Genomic DNA, 16,149 nt, shown 5'->3' with positions numbered 1-16,149 from the left:
AACCCGCATGTGAGCAGGGGACTGTTCAAACTGGTGGAGGCTCTGTAATGGTGTGGGGCGTGTGTAGTTGGGGTGATATTGGGCACCTGGTATGTCTAGACACGACTTTGACAGATGAGACGTACGTAAGCATCCATTCATATCTGTTGTGCGTTCCCAAGGACTTGGACAATTCCAGCAGGACAATGCGACACCCCATACGTCCAGAATTGCTACAGAGAGGTTGCAGGAACACTTCTGAGTTTAAACACTTTTGCTGGCCACCAGACTCCCCAGAAATGAACATTATTGAGCATATATGGGATGTCTTGCAACGTGCTGTTCAGAAGAGATATCCACCCCTCGTACTCTTACGCATTTATGGGCGGTCCTGCAGGGATTCATGGTATCTTCCCACCAGCACTACTTCAGACATTAGTCGAGTCCATGCCACGTCGTGTTGCGGCACTCCTTGTACCGGTTCGTTTGCGTCTTCAGTGTACATGAAAGCAAGAAGTGCCCCTTCTCATTTTACTGAGAAAAACAGCTGTACTGTGCTAAAGTAAGAATGTAAACAGATAAACGCGTTTTAATGAAAATTATTTCAACAGTGAAAAAGTCAGATGTACTGGACGAGAAAAACAATTTTCGTTGTTATTTAGTACTTTGAAAGAAAACGAGATAGAAAGGATAAAGCAGAACGGACTATTTACTGAATTCTACATATTGTCTCATGTGTTTGCTAGTACATATTTTCCCGAGTAAATACATGCATACTTTCTGAAATGTTTGGATCACACTTTTCCTATTCTGTCAGTTCTCAGGAGTGTAGGTAATTTACCACACGACCGTTGACAATAACTTCCACTATAAAATCTGCTTTGGTCATTAGTAACACTATTGTCACTGTATTTAGATTTTTTCCATATACAGGGTTGTCCCTCATAACCCCACTTTCACCATCCAGACACCAAACTGCACAGCAGACAGCTCTCACAACACCGGCAATTTTGGCGCTGATGTGTACACCAAAATCAGCACTCTAAACAGACAAGACTCAGTACGGGAATAAAACGCCAGGGGCGCTGCAGTAGACAAACGTCTCGAACAGTCAACTGAGACAAGAGAGTCAATCATGTAAAAGGGGCTTGAACCATTCCGGCTCTTGTCTACGTTTTGCAGGAATTAGCCGGAAAGTAAAGATAGAAAGTGCTAATAATAAATATTCTGATACTTTCTACCTGATTATTTACCAATATCTCTCCATAGCCGATTTGTTAAAGAATCGAACATTTGCGCACCGTCTTAAGAAAAGCTAATTTTTCAAGAATCTTTAATGTTTATGACGTTGCATCTCCTGAACTACGTGCCGTTTAATGATACAATTTTACCGTTATTTTCAGTGGTATATGTAGATACTAGAATGAAATTTTCACTCTACAGCGGAGTGTGCGCTGATATGAAACTTCCTGGCAGATTGAAACTGCGTGCCGGACCGAGACTCGAACTCGGGCCGGCACACAGTTTTAATCTACCAGGAAGTTTCATGTGTAGATACTGTCTGCAAAGTCCGCTGCGAATAGAGGTAGTTCTACAGAGGTAATACATTAAATGTTGTGCCTGAACGGTGAAAATTTAATAAGCAATAAACTCATTTCCTTTCATTATTTTTTGGAGCCGTGTCAGCGAGAATAGTTTTCGCAGTGGTTTGAAATCACGTGTAAAATTTCTGAAAATCGCTTACTGCTCTCACTCTCGAATACTGGATGAATATTGTCTGGCTAATTTTCGCGGCTGAGGCATATACACGGTTTCTAATTTTAATAATTGTCCTATTGTGTTAAACTTTTAACGTGATATTGTCACATTTAATGGTTGGATTACGGTAGAATTTCAAATTTTTAAGTTCGCTGAGTAATTACGTGAAGCACTGAAAAATCTAAGTCGTTAGATAGGAAATTTGCAACTGGGATTGTGCGCCCGTCAGCCTGTTTAATAATACAGCTGACAAACCAGGTGCCCTGGTGTTGATTTTGCCAATTGTCAATTAGAAACTAAAACAAAAAGTTAACTGTGTTTGTAGTATAATAGCCGCATCGTTTCTGTACTCCGCGCGCTTCGCGTGTCTATAATGCGATTTTGTAAACGTCTCTATGGCAACCCCTCCTCATACCTCTACATACAGCTACGATTTTCGCCTACAGCCGATCGCGCTTCGCAGTTGAAAGCTGTCAGAATCGCTGCCACGTGTCAGCGATTTTCTTAAGTTGACTGGAGTGTAGGAGAGCCTTACGCAGTTAAGGATAACGGTATTAAAACAACCTACATGATGCGCCATTTTTCCAAGCATCTCAGTCTTTATGACGTCAAGTCGTTTTAAGTATGTGTCATACAATGATGTATTTCTTTAAGTACATTCAGCGGTATGTGTGGATACTGTCTGCAGGTACACTACAGGCCATTAGAATTGCAACACCAAGAAGAAATGCAGATGATGAACGGCTATTCATTGGACAAATACATTATACTAGAACTGACATGTGATTACATTTTCACGCAATTTGGGTGCATAGATCCTGAGAAAACAGTACCCAAAACAACCACCACTGGCCGTAATAACGGCCTTGATACGCCTGGGCATTGAGTCAAACAGAGCTTGGATGGCGTGTACAGGTACAGCTGCCCATGCAGTTTCGATACCACAGTTCATCAAGAGTAGTGACTGGCGTATTGTGACGAGCCAGTTGCTCGACCACCATTGACAAGACGTTTTCAATTGGTGAGAGATCTGGAGAATATGCTGGCCAGCGCAGCAGCCGAACATTTTCTGTATCCAGGAAGGCCCGTACAGGAGCTGCAACATGCGGTCGTGCATTATCCTGGTGAAATGAAGGGTTTCGCAGGGATCGAATGAAGGGTAGAGCCACATCTGAAATGTAACGTCCAGTGTTCAAAGTGCCGTCAGTGCGAACAAGAGGTGACCGAGACGTGTAACCAATGGCACCCCATACCATCACGCCGGGTGATACGCCAGTATGGCGATTACGAATACACGTTCACCGCGATGTCGCCAAACACGGATGCGACCATCATGATGCTGTAAACAGAACCTGGATTCATCCAAAAAAAAAAAAAAATGACGTTTTGCCATTCGTGCACCCAGGTTCGTCGTTGAGTACACCATCGCAAGCGCTACTGTCTGCGATGCAGCGTCAAGGGTAACCGCAGCCACGGTGTGCGAGCTGATAGTACATGCTGCTACAAACGTCGTCGAACTGTTCGTGCAGATGGTTGTCGTCTTGCAAACGTCCCCATCTGTTGACTCTGGGATCCGGACGTGACTGCAAGATCCATTACAGTGATGCGGATAAGATGCCTGTCATCTCGACTGCTAGTGATACGAGGCCGTTGGGATGCCACGGCGTTCCGTATTACCCTCCTGAACACACCGATTCCACATTCTGCTAACAGTCATTGGATCTCGACCAACGCGAGCAGCAATGTCGCGATACGATAAACCGCAATCGCGATAGGCTACAATCCGACCTTTATCAAAGTCGGAAACGCGATGGTACGCATTTCTCCTTCTTACACGAGGCATCACAACAACGTTTCACCAGGCAACGCCGGTCAACTGCTGTTTGTGTATGAGAAATCGGTTGGAAATTTTCCTCATGTCAGCAGGTTGTAGGTGTCGCCATCGGCGCCAACCATGTGCGAATGCTCTGAAAAGCTAATCATTTGCATATCACAGCATCTTCTTCCTGTCGGTTAAATTTCGCGTCTGTAGCACGTCATCCTCGTGGTGTAGCAATTTTAATGGCCAGTAGTGTACTTACAAGGGGAGGCCCTGACGTTGAGATCACAGATTTACTTCAAACTTTGTACGCCTTTAGTAGTGCAAGTAGTCAGCTGCACGAGTCTGGCAGTTCCGAGAAAATCGCAAGAGAAGTTTTACGCGTCTATTGTGTAACCGATGTATCTGTGGGCAGGTGCCGAACGTTAGAGTTCATGGTGGTGAAGTGCTTAGCGTTCGAGCTTTAAGAGGAACGTGTACGAGACGATGGTTCGACTTTCGATCCAACCTTAATTTTTGTAGTACAAGTGCAAAAAAATTTGCACCTACACTATTCGTTCTTGCTATATTAGCAACGTCTCTCCGCTAGGCAGGCTAACGGCCAAATAGGGGCCTGCCTCTGTGTCTGCAGCTCGGAGCGCCGAGGTGCATAGTCCGCCCCCGGTAGCTGAGTTGTCAGCGCGATTCCCGGCTGGGTCGGTGATTTTCTCCGCTCAGGGACTGGGTGTTGTACTGTCCTAAATATCATCACTTCATTGCCGGCACGGTAGGTCAGCGTGTTCGGTCAGAGAACGGCGTGCCCTCTGTAATAATAATAAAAAAAAAAAAAAAAAAAAAAAAAAAAAACATTCAAGGAACGAACGATCAACTTGAACGGATGTCTTGTGACGTCCGCCCAGACCAAACGCAACGAACTATATCCAACAATAAAAAAAAAATGCAATGTAGTTCCGGTACTTTACCAGGCTGCATGGATAAGGGAGTTCGTAGATCACGACAGGCATACAATTTCAGTAAAACTCTGCGTTTCTTTATTTACTTGTCGATACTTATAAATGTTTGTTCTAATAATTAAATTTAATTAAAAAAGTAAACTGTCAAGTAACATTAAACACACTAAAACCTCATATGAATAAACGTGGTTTTTTAAATTATACTACCTCTCAGATGTCGTAAATTAATATGACTAGTGATGAAAAAAATATAGATTAAAATAAGTTTGAGAGGGAGTCGAACTGTCGGCTCCAACACGTTCGTCCAACGTAGCTATTTTTTGCATTTTGTTCGTTATTCTATTTGGTCGTAGCGGACGTCACATGACATCCGTTGAAGTTCGTTCTTGCCCACTTCATTCTTTTTATTACAGAGAACAGCTAGCTCTCTGACCGAACACATTTTGGTGATCTCATTTTGTTCGTTGTTCGTTCTAGTTGCTCAGGGCGGACGTCCCATGACGCTTGTTCAATTTCTTTGTTGATCCATTTAATCAGTTTTTTTTATTATTATTATTACAGAGCGCAGCTAGCTCCTCTGAACACGCTGAGCTACCGTTCCGGCTAACACGCTGAGCTACCGTACCGGCAGGTAGGTCGAACGCTAACCACTTCAACATCAAGTAGCCGAGCGAGGTGGCGCAGGGGTTAGACACTGGGCTCGCATTCGGGAGGGCGACGGTTCAATCCCGCGTCCGGACATCCTGCTTTAGGTTTTCCGTGATTTCCCTAAATCGCTCCAGGCAAATGCTGGGATGGTTCCTTTGAAAGGGCACGGCCGCCTTCCTTCCCCGTCCTTCCCTAATTCGATGAGACCGATGACCTCGCTGTCTGGTCTCCTTCCTCAAACAACCCAACCCAACCAACATCTACGCACAGAAACATCAGGTGCATAACAGACGCGTAAAACTTCTCTTGCGATTTTATCGGAATTGCCAGAGTAGTGCAGCTTACTACTTGCACATTATGATGTATCAGTGATCTACTACAGGTGTACAAAGCTCGAAGTAAATTTGTGATCCTAACGTCGCCGCCTCCCTTGTTAGTAGCAAAGAAATAATATATTTAAATGTCGTGCATAACGAATCAATTTTTGATGCATCTCACTGCGTATCACATCATATCTCTTGAACCTACGATAGCAGGTTGTTCTTAAGGTATCTTCACACCGAAGACCAACTCCAACAAACAAAGACATACAACTGTTTTAAGTTTGGCAAACTGACAACTGTTCAAAAATATTAACAACGGTTTCAAAGTCCTGTCAACACCTGTTCGGCGTTTATATTTTTTGCTACAGAAAAGCAATGGAAATGGAGTCTGCCTGAGAATATTTTCCATTTGTTATGGTGAGAGATGATGCTTTTGCTCTTTCAGAGTACATGAAACCATAAGCACGATGGCAAGAGAAAGGCAGACAGGAAAGAATGTTTAATTACCGAATATCTCGCGCTAAAAGTATTGTGGAGAATTTTTTTGGAATATTGTAAGCAGTTTCTCGGTGTCTTAGAACAACTACGCACTTAAGTCCAGAAAAAGCAGCATTAGTGACTCCTGCAACTGCGTCTTTGCACAGTGTTCTTAGAAGAAGTAAAGGAAGCGCCACAGTTTACTCACCACCTGTCAGTCTTGATGTGGAAGATCCAGAAACAGGCAGGGTTTCGGATGGCAGTTTGAGGATTCCTCAGCAAAATAAATTTCTTCAGAGAAAGGGAGGCAACGTAGGAAGAACCGCAAAGAATATAAGGGATGAACTTGCAATCTACTTTGTATCGAATGTTGGTGACGTGAAATGCAAGAGAAACATGAATAAATAAATATCGAGTGTAAAGGCAAATTAATTAAAAACTTCCGAACTAAACACTTATAGCTTTAGTTATTAACAATGTAAGCCATTAATTTGCAAACTAGTTTGTATCAGATATGTGATCGGAGGCTTTCCCGGCGTATGTGTTTCCGCGGCTCTCGGGTGTCCAGCCCGATGCGATTTTTGAAGTCCCCCGATATTTCGGCGAATAACTTTTCCGCCATCATCAGGTGGTTCTGATGGAATGGTCTGTCTGCTCATTGTCGGTGTTATTTATGACCGTCAGTCGGGCTTCGATTCCCTGCGCCGACGGTCCGATTGCGGCCGCCGACATTCCCATTGCGAGCGCAGACCCAGGTCCGCGCAGTGCCCGGCGCCGGCGTCGCGCCGGGTGGCGGAAGATGCAAAATCCCGTGGAGGGTCCCCGGCGGCCGTCGTGGAAGGATCTAGTGTTCGCTTGAGGCGTGACTGCTTGATGGAGCTAAGTAAGGGTTTCGATGCCTGGCTCAGCTGGAAACCTGTGTGTCGATTTATGAGATTGTCCGTTACGCGAATTTCAGTGGCCTCCTTGAAGATACTGTCCCAGTAGAACCTGGTAGGGGCCAGAATCTTCGTCTCTTCGTATATCGCGTTGTGTCCAGTTTCCAAGCAGTGTTCTGCCAGTGCCGATTTGTTGGGCTGGCCTAGGCGCGTGTGGCGTTGGTGTTCTTTGCAGCGGTCTTCGACTGTTCGGATCGTTTGACCGATGCAGGATTTGCCGCAACCACATGGAATATTACATACGCCCGCTTTCTTTAGACCAAATCCGTCTTTCACCGTCCCCAGTAAGGCGCGTACCTTCGACGGTGGTCGGCAGACCGTGTCAATTTTGTGTTTGTATCAGATGTTGACAAAATGATATGACAAGAAAAATAAAATGAATTTCTGGTGAAAATACAATTGTAATTAGAAAATTTTCGACCAAAAGTCTCTGAGCTTCTGTTACGCTAGTAAATGACATTTTACTTACGATTCTAAACATTTTTCTCCTTGGCTTCTTCACGCCTTCCAAATACTTAATATGCTCGTAAAATATCCATTTCGGAACGTAGATCTCAGTTGTCGCAGACCCACTTTTAGTTTTGACCGTTTTACAATGCTCACGATTGTACTATGTTTCCATATTTGTCCATTTCCTTTCACACTCCACAAGCGATAGACTAGTTTCATCCGAAAGTTCTTTCAACAAATCTTGACTTTTACATCTGTCTTTATATGCAGAATCAGAAGGATCCTACCGAGGTTTCCTGATTCCATTTTTTAACAAAAACTGAACTGTTGGATCTATCGACGACTCTTAAGTTGTCATTGTCGAAACAAACGCGGCAGACGATGAAACAAACGCGGCAGACGATGAAACAAACGCGGCAGACGATGAAACAAACGCGGCAGACGATGAAACAAACGCGGCAGACGATGAAACAAACGCGGCAGACGATGAAACAAACGCGGCAGACGATGAAACAAACGCGGCAGACGATGAAACAAACGCGGCAGACGATGAAACAAACGCGGCAGACGATGAAACAAACGCGGCAGACGATGAAACAAACGCGGCAGACGATGAAACAAACGCGGCAGACGATGAAACAAACGCGGCAGACGATGAAACAAACGCGGCAGACGATGAAACAAACGCGGCAGACGATGAAACAAACGCGGCAGACGATGAAACAAACGCGGCAGACGATGAAACAAACGCGGCAGACGATGAAACAAACGCGGCAGACGATGAAACAAACGCGGCAGACGATGAAACAAACGCGGCAGACGATGAAACAAACGCGGCAGACGATGAAACAAACGCGGCAGACGATGAAACAAACGCGGCAGACGATGAAACAAACGCGGCAGACGATGAAACAAACGCGGCAGACGATGAAACAAACGCGGCAGACGATGAAACAAACGCGGCAGACGATGAAACAAACGCGGCAGACGATGAAACAAACGCGGCAGACGATGAAACAAACGCGGCAGACGATGAAACAAACGCGGCAGACGATGAAACAAACGCGGCAGACGATGAAACAAACGCGGCAGACGATGAAACAAACGCGGCAGACGATGAAACAAACGCGGCAGACGATGAAACAAACGCGGCAGACGATGAAACAAACGCGGCAGACGATGAAACAAACACAGCAAATGCACATGCGCAAGTCACACAACTCCATCTTTTTTTTGCTCGCTGCCCATAAACTAAGAACTCGAGACAAAACTTCCCTCAACTAGTTGTTCAGACTTGCGACTTCAAGTAACTGCTGACAAAAGCTGAAAACTAAGTCAAACTTCGAGTTGGAAACAGTTGTCAACCGAACACACACACACACACACACACACACACACACACACACACACACAAGGGACTCAGCCTCTTAAGACTTACTAAGAAGCTACTAGGGCTGGATGAAACGTAATGGCTTCGAATTTTTTGTTCTGTTCTTTATATCGGTTGGGGTACTACACATCAGGCGTATTAGACACTATTTTTCCCATCTTCACTGGCGAAAGTTGCAACCCTCTGCCTCTACAGGACTCCGAATTGTAACGGAGTGTACTGTAACTACGTATGTTAGTGAGAAACAGCCGGCTGTAATCGCGTTTGTAACCGCCCAAAATCTTGGTCCACACACGGCACACTCTCCTTCAGCATGACAATCCCAGACCATCCACGAGCGCTTTTTGTTGTTTTTGTTTTGTGGTTTTAGGGCGCACAACTACAGTGGTCATTAGCGCCCAGACTAAATTATGAATGCACTGCGAGGCACAATGTTAAAAGAGCAACTAAAAAGGACGACACTATAAAAGGCACATTAACAGGCAAGGGATTAAAAGAAAACAGCATAATCAAATGTCCTTAGACAGGTTCGTCAAGTGGATGAAACGAAGAACGCGAGCAGCTGCTCCTGGGTCATCCGCTAAAATGGCATCCACAGTACATGGCAGGCCAGGATCAACGCGCAGTGGATTAAACTTAGGACAGGACGTTAAAATGTGGCGTACCGTCAGCAGTTGCCCACATGGGCAGAACGGCACCGGCGCAGCCGTCAGCAGATGACGGCGGCTGAATCGGCAGTGTCCAATCCGTAACCGGGCCAAAACGACCTCCTCCCGCAGAGAAGGGCGTGAAGAGGTCGTCCAAGCCGTGGGGAGAGGTTTCAAGGCCCGAAGCTTGTTTTCAGTAAGTGTAGACCAATCGGCATGCCACAGCGATGAAATGCGCTGACAAATGACCCTGCTAAAATCAGACGAAGGCACACAACGAGAAGCTGTCCGAGGCTGGAGGACCGCAGCCTTGGCCGCGGCATCTGCAGCTTCGTTCCCAGGGATACAGACATGGCCAGGAACCCACATAAAGCTAACCGGAGAACCGTCGTCCGCCAGCTGCTGAAGACAGCACCCACGAGCGCTGCGACATACGCAACAATCCGACGCCGGAGATTCGCCGTCATCGATTATCCTCCATCCACTCCCGACTTGGCCCCGTCAAATTTTCGTCTATTTCCAGAACTCCATGAACACATTCGAAGGCTTCACTTTCATGGTGATTAAGCTGTGTAAGCACGGGCGAGATTGTGGCGCTGTCGACGAAGTCAAACATCATACAGTGACGGTATCAACAAACTGATCTCTCGTTGGGACAATTGTGTTCGTCGCCTTGGTGACTATGTTGAGAAATGAGTATGCAGACGAGAACAATAGAGATGTAGACTGTTAATAAAGTTTGTCTTATTCATAAAGCTTTAAGAGTTTTCACGGACAATTCGGAGGCATTTCTTTGCTGCGCGCCCTCGTACTTGAGTTAAGATGTAGCAGCTCTAAGGCTGCGGTAACACTGGCTCCGACATCGGTGGATTCCGCCGACGACCGACATCGGCCTTACCTAGTAGGTTATATATATATATATATATATATATATATATATATATATATATATATATATATATATATATATATATACAGGGTGTTACAAAAAGGTACGCCCAAACTTTCAGGAAACATTCTTCACACTCAAAGAAAGAAAGTATGTTACGTGGACATGTGTTCGGAAACGCTTACTTTCCATGTTAGAGCTCATTTTATTACTTCTCTTCAAATCACATTAATCATGGTTGGTTGGTTGGTTTTGGGGAAGGAGACCAGACAGCGTGGTCATCGGTCTCATCGGATTAGGGAAGGAAGTCGGCCGTGCCCTTTCAGAGGTACCATCCCGGCATTTGCCTGGAGTGATTTAGGGAAATCACGGAAAACCTAAATCAGGATGGCCGGACGCGGGATTGAACCGTCGTCCTCCCGAATGCGAGTCCAGTGTCTTACCACTGCGCCACCTCGCTCGGTCATTAATCATGGAATGGAAACACACAGCAACAGAACGTACCAGCGTGACTTCAAACACTTTGTTACAGGAAATGTTCAAAATGTCCTCCGTTAGCGAGGATACATGCATCCACCCTCCGTCGCATGGAACCTGATGCGCTGATGCAGCCCTGGAGAATGGCGTATTGTATCACAGCCGTCCACAATACGAGCACGAAGAGTCTACATTTGGTACGGGGTTGCGTAGACAGGGGCTTTCAAATGCCTCGTCCATTGCAGGTGTCCTCGTCGTTCTAGGTCTTCCCCAGTCGCGAGTCATAGGCTGGAATGTTCCGTGCTCCCCAAGACGCCGATCAATCGCTTCGAACGTCTTCATGTCGGGACACCTTCGTTCTGGAAATCTGTCTCGATACAAACGCACCGCGCCACGGCTATTGCCCCGTGCTAATTCATACATCAAATGGGCATCTGCTAACTTCGCATTTGTAAACATTGCACTGACTGGAAAACCATGATCGTGATGAACACTAACCTGTTGATGTGCTTGATGTTAGTACTGTAGAGCAATGTGTCGCATGTCAACACAAGCACCGAAGTCAACATTACCTTCCTTCAATTGGGCCAACTGGCGGTGAAAAAAAAAACACCCAAAAAGGTGAAAAAAACGGTCAACAGGAAAGACGGCAGACGACACAGGACAAGAAATACTCAGACAGAGATGAGAAAACAAATTAAAATCACACAGAGAGTGACGGTGGTTGGCCGACCATAGAGATAAAAAGGAAAAGCCAACCACCGAGAACACATTAAAAACTCAGCTTAAAATCGTAGGCCAAAGGCCAGAATCAACACAAAACAGTAAAAGAAAACAGAAACACTCAGATTAAATAATAAAAACTCCCTGCCCGAATAAAACGTAAAACTAAGCCAGCCATAGCAGGGTCATCAGGTAAAAGGGCAGGGAGCGTATCAGGCAGCGCAAATGTCTGCCTGAGCACAGCTAAAAAGCGGACAAGACAATAAAATGTGCACCACCGTCAAAACTGCCCCTCGCCGGCCGCGGTGGTCTAGCGGTTCTGGCGCTGCAGTCCGGAACCGCGGGACTGGTACGGTCGCAGGTTCGAATCCTGCCTCGGGCATGGGTGTGTGTGATGTCCTTAGGTTAGTTAGATTTAAGTAGTTCTAAGTTCTAGGGGACTTATGACCTAAGATGTTGAGTCCCATAGTGCTCAGACCCATTTGAACCATTTGAAAACTGCCCCGCAGCGACATAGAGGCGGGTCCTCACGACACAATAAATAACTGTGTGTCGGTCGGGTGTGGCCAATGCGGAGCCGACAAAATATGAACCTGAAACTCCCCTAGGGCACCCTGGATTTACTTTTATGCCTGACGACTTCTCTCCCTAGAAAATAACATGCCGTGTTTTGTTTGCTAGAAATCCATTAGTCATGCAGTGCTCTGATCTGAACACAGTTCCTCCAGTGAAGTAACCACTACCCCCTCTCGCCCACATAAGAATAGAAGAAAATCATATCGCGAACCGAGACGTATCGACGTCGGTGTTTCCCTCCGAGTGGAATATCGGCTAACATTAGTACAATGTTCCCTCTGCCATTGACACTATCGACGGATGTGTTCACTTACTCGTTTACGTTTTAGAGGCAGAGCAATGCTCATTCGATCAAGTATATGTCAAGACGAAGTATTCAAACATCGAAAATAGGACGAACTACTGGCTATTACGACATTAAGCCGACGCAGTAACATACGAAAATCTAGGTTCTTAGATGTGTTTATTTCGCAGTTACTTGCCTGATCAATTAAGTGGTTACATCACTGAATTAATGCGATCGGTAACTGCTGTTCCAAAGGGACGAAAAACGCTAGTATGATTTTAGAAAACCGAAGTGGTCGGATTATTTAAAGGACCCGTTTGAGTGAAAGAAACCCCGAATTACAAGAGTTTAGTGCGTCTCGTAGTGTAGTAGCTGTTATACAATCTAGAGATTAAAAAATACGAGGGCTGCGGGAAAGAAACGCCTTCGAATTTTTTTAATGTGAAAACTCAAAGCTTTTTAAATGAAACAGACTTTAGTAGCATTCTGCTTCTTTAATCTTCTTGTCCACATATTGATTTGTCGACATAGTCACCACTCCGAGGAACATCCTTTTCCCAATGAGAGATCAGTTCCTTCACACTGTCGCTGTAAAATGTTTAACTTTCTTGACGGAGCTACAGCGTCACCTCTGCTTGCACAGCTTCTTCACTATCAAAGTGCAGTCCTCGAAAATGTTCTTTACGTCTTGGAAACAGATGAAAATCGGATGGGGCTAAGTCGAGACTGTATAGCGGTTGATCGATAACACTGAACCCAAGACGTCGGATTGTTACAGATGTCGCAGTGCCAATGTGTGGTCTGGCTCTGTCATGCTGAAGAAGAGGGTGGTCCGTGTGTGCAACGAACCCTTCGAATTCGAAACTCGATTACAGCACGCCGTTTCTTGCGCGCCAACATAGTTACGTTGCACGCTATAATCTGGAGCCTTCTAGCGGAAGAAGGCTACAACTGTGTGGATACATATAAAGATGAAGAATGTTAATAACGTTTATTTTGTTTAATAAGCTTCAAGAGTTTTCACATAAAAAATTCTAAGACATTACTTTTCAACACGATCTCACATAAATATCGAGAAGCTTTCTCGCTAAAAATGGAGTCTTCGAATATTTAAAGTCTGTAGACTTATCATGACTGTCATCTACGATAAATTTCAAACATTAAGCGCGGTAATCACAGAACTCATCATAACTGGCAAGTTGAAATGTGTTTTGAAAGAATGAGGAGAGATTGTTGTAAGTTGATTCTGAGTGGGTCCGTCAAGTGTGGCTCGGATAGAATAACTGGTTGCGTTTTGACAGCAAAATGCCATAACTGAATTCTAGCCCCGCACCTACAAACGATCGTATCTTGTCAAACATTTCTCGCATTCTTTGCCGTCTTGTGGGAAGTCCCTTCACAGCTTCAGTCCTGAGTGCCTCTCTCTTATATTCCAAATAATAAAAAAATAATTGCTCAAATTCCCAACAAGAAGCAGTAAATCAGTCGGTAGCGACTCCGTTAATAACACGTAGCTTTTGTTATCTACAGCAGCTTGGGGCACGACAACGTTAAGTCTCGTAGGAAGATGGCAATGCTGGGACAAAAAACTTCCGTACCGTCACACTCCACGTCACTGTACGGTTACTGCTGGTAAACGAAGTGCGACCCTTCGGCAAACAAATTTTCAGCACCTAACTATCTCCAGTGTGTGTCGTACATCTCTCTCTCTCTCTCTCTCTCTCTCTCTCTCTCTCTCTCTCTCAAGGGCTTATCCGCTAAATTTTACCTTCGATGTTTCGTTATTCTGGGACGTTCCGCAATGCCAGCACATATTGTTGCCCGAGAACTACAAAAGCGTCACTTCCCTACAAACTATAGCAAAGCGCAACTTTTCTGTAGTTGTAAGCCATGATATAAACTCATGAGAAACACTTGGGTAAATTTGTGACTTCATTAGTCACAAAAACCAGTACTTCAACTCCCGACACAAATATTATCGATCACCTGTTAAAACAATTCTGACACTCAGCCCAGAGATGCGTTCGTGCATCCCCGTCGAATACGAAAATTCATATTCTGCCGACAACCTGGCAAACCCATGATTGTTTATGAGAAATGCGATGTAAAAGCGTGTATGAAATTTATGATTCTCGCCGGTTTCCGTTACTTATGTCCGCAAAAGCTCATGCCGTTATCGGTTTTTCCAGGTCAAAGCACTTCACTGTTTTCCAACATACAGCAACTAAACAAATACGTGGGTAATCTATTCGTCACATTATACGGATCACAAACACAGGATGAAGGGAGTTTTTTAATTCTTCCCTCGTCGAATTCCTGTATCTATATCATTTATTTATCATCTAAAGGGGGATTTGATAACCATTTACGAACTGTACATTAAAAACAGAACCATCAATCACAGGGAAAACTTTTCTACCGATCAAAATCCAGAACGGTAAAAACCTGCCACACTTTTACATTATATTCTTTGTGTGAAGTCACGTATATGGCAAAATGACTTACCACCAAAATATTGCAGAGATTACCTACCCCAATTTTATAGGGTTGAAAAGTTTTTTCTTTTTCGAAACGACAAAATTCGCGACGCTTTTTCGGAACAGGATTACAACACAGTTCTCGACGAATACAATCGAATTTTGCGTTTATTTCTGAAACGAAGAACAGTTTTTGATGATTTTTGCAAATTTATCAGATTGAGGGCAAACATCTAGTGTGAAACTTTAACAAAACTTTAATTTCAAGTTCATCGTAATACCTCACCAGCTACTCAGTCTTGTTCCTAAAAGTGCTTCTGAGGCAGTGCCCAGTTATTTGTTTTGACATGTGCAAAACAGCTGACAGTTCGGCGACATATTACTGATGCTTTCTGTACATCATCATGGTTGGAAGTATTCTTCAATATTTGTGAGCTTTATCTGTTGCTTTAATCATAAAAGAAATAGACGTTACAGGCCGAGCTCAAAAACGCACATACAGAGATAAACATTGACAAAACTGTGTGCTGTAGGGCTCTTTGGCAGCAGTCAGCCATCTGTGGCCACGAGAGTCAAGAAGTTAAGTTTGAGACACGGTCAGATGGACAGATGTAATGCCATAAAGGTACATATTGGGGCAAACAACGGCAGCGTACGAGTTTTCTTTTGGAGACAGATGACCCATTACGAACCAACATGAGATAAATGCAAGGTATTTATTTAGTTTTGCGTGATATCCATCTATTAACCAGTTACTTGAACGTTGCACACTTTCAAGATTTGCAGGTTACATATTCAAAGTATTTGTCGCAAGCGTCTCGCTTAATAGCGAGTGTTTGTATTGTATTTTAATGCGTCATGCACCGCCGGATTTCAACACGACTGGTACGATACTTTATTAACTACCACGCTTCGTTCAGGAGTTAGACAATGGAGAACGTTAGACACAGATACAATCTTAATGAATCTTCGATCTATATGAAATTTACGACAGCTGTCACAATAAAAGTTTACAGTTTTCCCAAGAAACATTTCTTACGAACTTTCTTTCACGTCGAATGATAAAATTTAAGTAACAATTCACACATTAACGCTACCAAACCGTTCAGGTCGTAGAAATTGCTTTAGATTAAGATGCAACCAGCGGATCCCAAAACTGACCTGCACACAATCAAAAGTTTGCCTTTTTAAGTCTTTGTAAACAGATTATACCGTATTTCAATTCCAGCGGAAGTTACAGCCAAGTGAGATATTGTGACACAAGCAGTGTTCGTAATACTCCATACCTTTATTAATAGGGCCCTCAGAGAAAACTGCTGGACTGATTTTGCGAATAGCT

The 16,149-nt window shown here is 44.3% G+C and overlaps 1 protein-coding gene across 1 annotated transcript in view; it reads right to left on the bottom strand.

The window, feature by feature from the left end:
• LOC126251657 (lysophosphatidylcholine acyltransferase) overlaps positions 1-16,149 on the bottom strand; it is a 735,574-nt gene that overhangs the window by 718,589 nt on the left and 836 nt on the right. The gene's annotated exons all lie outside the window — the stretch shown is intronic.

The sequence above is a fragment of the Schistocerca nitens genome, chromosome 4 (genome assembly GCF_023898315.1).
Source record: "Schistocerca nitens isolate TAMUIC-IGC-003100 chromosome 4, iqSchNite1.1, whole genome shotgun sequence".
Lineage (NCBI taxonomy): Eukaryota > Metazoa > Arthropoda > Insecta > Orthoptera > Acrididae > Schistocerca > Schistocerca nitens.
This window is presented reverse-complemented; position numbering and strand designations above follow the sequence as displayed.